Raw genomic sequence first — 3093 nt, 5'->3', positions numbered from 1 at the left:
TCGAACATGGATTTTCAAGTCACCATGCGCGAGCTAGAAGTTCTCTTCCAAAAGAAAAATGAGGGTTTCACAACCTACTTTGCTAGATGGAGGGACCAGGCGGCCCAACTAATCAATAGGCCTCCCGAAACAGAATTGGTCCAAAAATTCATTGACAACTTGGACCCGGCTTACAGACAACACCTTAGGTACCTGGGACTTGACACTTTCAAAAGAGTTTATGATGTGGGAATAAAGATCGAGGATGATCTCGCAAAAACAATACAAAGTAAACCCGCATACAAAAGCAACACCTACAACAGGGGCAACACATCCCAAGCCCAAGAAGTCCATGCCGTAGAGGAGACTCCCGCCCGAAGAAGCCCTGGAAGATGGGTCCGAGACCGAAAGTTTGCCCCACTCGGGTCGACTTTGGTACAAGCCTTCGAAAGACTAACCAATCAGGAAAAGTTGAGACCTATAGGCCCCACCCGTGACCCTCCTGTCAAGAGCAAATACTGGGTCGAAGGCACTTATTGCAAGTTCCATCAAGGAAATGGGCATGACACCGAAAACTGCTGGAACCTAAAAAATACAATCCAGGACATGATAGAGGATGAAGTAATACCTCTCCCTAACGTTGGCAAACCCAACAACAACAAGAGCCCACTCGGCTCTTGTCACATCTCTCTCGACCAACCAGAAAATGAGAACTTCGACCCTACGGTGTACATTACGCCTCAAGGTGCACCACTCGCTGTGGTCCCTATGGATCGAATCGAGAGAGAAGTGTGCGGTGTGTGGGATGATGATGCTGAAGATATTTACCTATCTCAAGTGTCGGTCCAGGACCTCTTTACTGAAACTTGGCTCGGGTATGCTCACATCGACACCACCCCTCAGGAGCCCGAGGTCGACAACCTCACCCGATCCGGAAGGATATACCAATCGGATATTCGCCCACCTCCTATGGACGATATCCCAGTTAGGCAAACTCCTGAGAATGGACGGCACGTCACCGTCGCAGAAGTCATTGAAAATCCTCTCTTGAAACAACTAAAAAGAACCAAAGCCGAAATTACCATCTGGGATCTCATGTGTACTTCAAAGGAACATCGCGAAAAGCTTATTCGCTCACTCGACCTCGTCACAGTACCTACGGATATCACACCTGACTCATTGGTTAACCACATCACGAGAGATGCCGGAGAAAAGGCCATAGTTTTCACTGACGAAGACTTGCCCAAATAGGGGGGTGCTCACAATAAAGCCCTCTATCTAGTAGTTGGATGCAAAGGACAAAACATCCCCCTAGCGCTCGTAGATAATGGTTCGGCGGTTAATGTCTTCCCATTGCGAACCGCCCATTGCTTGGGGCTAGGAAACGATGACTTCCAAACCTCCACGCAAGGGGTACGAGCTTATGATAACTCCCGAAGGCCTGTGTTGGGAAAAATCAACCTTACCATACAAACCGGGCCTGTGGCACACACTACGGAGTTTCAAATAATCGACATCAAGCCCACTTTCAACCTCCTCTTGGGGCGACCTTGGCTCCATGACTTAGGAGGTGTGGCTTCTACCTTGCACCAAATGGTTAAACTTAACCATAACGGGGTAATACTAAAAATCCGCGCCCCTCCTCTCGACGTCAGTTGTACTATGGTTGGAACGGCCGAAACTGCAGACGACCTTTACGGGTTTCAAATGGAAGAAGCAATCCAGTTCATCGAAGATTATGATCCAGCATTCCTAGACCCGCACGCATCCCGAGTCATCCCTATAATGCTGTTAGCTCAAGGTTATTTCCCTGGAACCCCATTGGGCATAAGGAAGAAGGAATGCACATTCTATCCTTTACCCAACAAATCTACTCCCTTTGGCCTAGGCTATGAACCAACGGAGGAAGGTATTGCTGACCGCCTGTCTGGGCTACGCCTTAACAAGGCCAAACAAACCACCCTCCTTCCCCCGTATCAAAGAACCCTTAACGGGATGTTCGTTCGGGAAGGAGAAGGACACCCATGCTGTGATTTCCCTGAACCCTTCGTTCAGGATGGCTTGCTAAAACCAGGATTCGAAATCTTCCATGACTGCCACACCTTGGATGAGGCACCCCACCTCACCAAGACTAAAATAGCTGAAGTATTGGACAACCAGGCTTTATGGACATGGTTTAACGAATCGAGGCCTATGGAGGACGAGACTGCGATGACTACCCTAGCTTTACAAGATGAAGGTTTCGATCCAACCCGGTTAATCGCTCCTGCATCAACACTAGAAGAGATCGAGAACGGATGGGTGAAGACATATCAGTGGGTCAATGCAAAAGGAATAGAATTCAAGATGAGTACCGGTGAAGGACCAAAGTTTTACGAGACTAAACCCAAGGCTTGGGCCACATAGAGCACCTTAATAAAAAGCGCCTAATAGTTCTTTAGATTGGTAGAAAAATAATAAAGACTTTAGATGGTCCTAAGACCCCTTAGAATATAGGTCAAGTTTATTTCAGTGTGTTTTCCTTACTTTCCAAATTAATAAAGGCGTAATATGTCTCCTAAAATTTTATTCTAACACTAAGTAAGCACCAAATGTACTTGCAAAATACAAAAATAAAGAGGCGGCCCACTCTAGGCCCAATAAACGAGACCCACTCGGTCTTGAAATCGTGTCATAGGAACCAATTCCCGAAATCCACAAAATAAACCGTACCATCCCCTTCATAACCCCAAAACATAAAGGTCAACCAGTGTCATCATAAAAGTCAATCCATGCAACCCAAATAAATCAAAGGAAATCAAAATCCAAAACAAATGCAAACGTTGCTTAAAAAGGGAATTAATAAAATGTAACCCCGCCATACCCTTCAAAAATGACACGCACCTCAACCCACCCAAAAGCCTACACAAAGATCTTCATAACTCCCGCACCCTAACTCCATTTTCAAAGTCGTTTCGAGTCACGAATAGAAAAAATTAATCCGGACAAAAATACGTCTCACGCTAACAGTCAAAAAAGCCTCTGAAATAGCCTCAAAATCAATTTTTATACAAGTAAAAAGCATAGCACTAAAACGAAAAAAAGAAAAAAATGCAAGAACACGTGAAGCAAAGC

This window comes from Spinacia oleracea, chromosome 6 (assembly GCF_020520425.1).
Source record: "Spinacia oleracea cultivar Varoflay chromosome 6, BTI_SOV_V1, whole genome shotgun sequence".
In the NCBI taxonomy this organism is placed as follows: domain Eukaryota; kingdom Viridiplantae; phylum Streptophyta; class Magnoliopsida; order Caryophyllales; family Amaranthaceae; genus Spinacia; species Spinacia oleracea.
The sequence above is the reverse complement of the archived record's forward strand: the minus strand, read 5'-3'. Positions refer to the sequence as shown.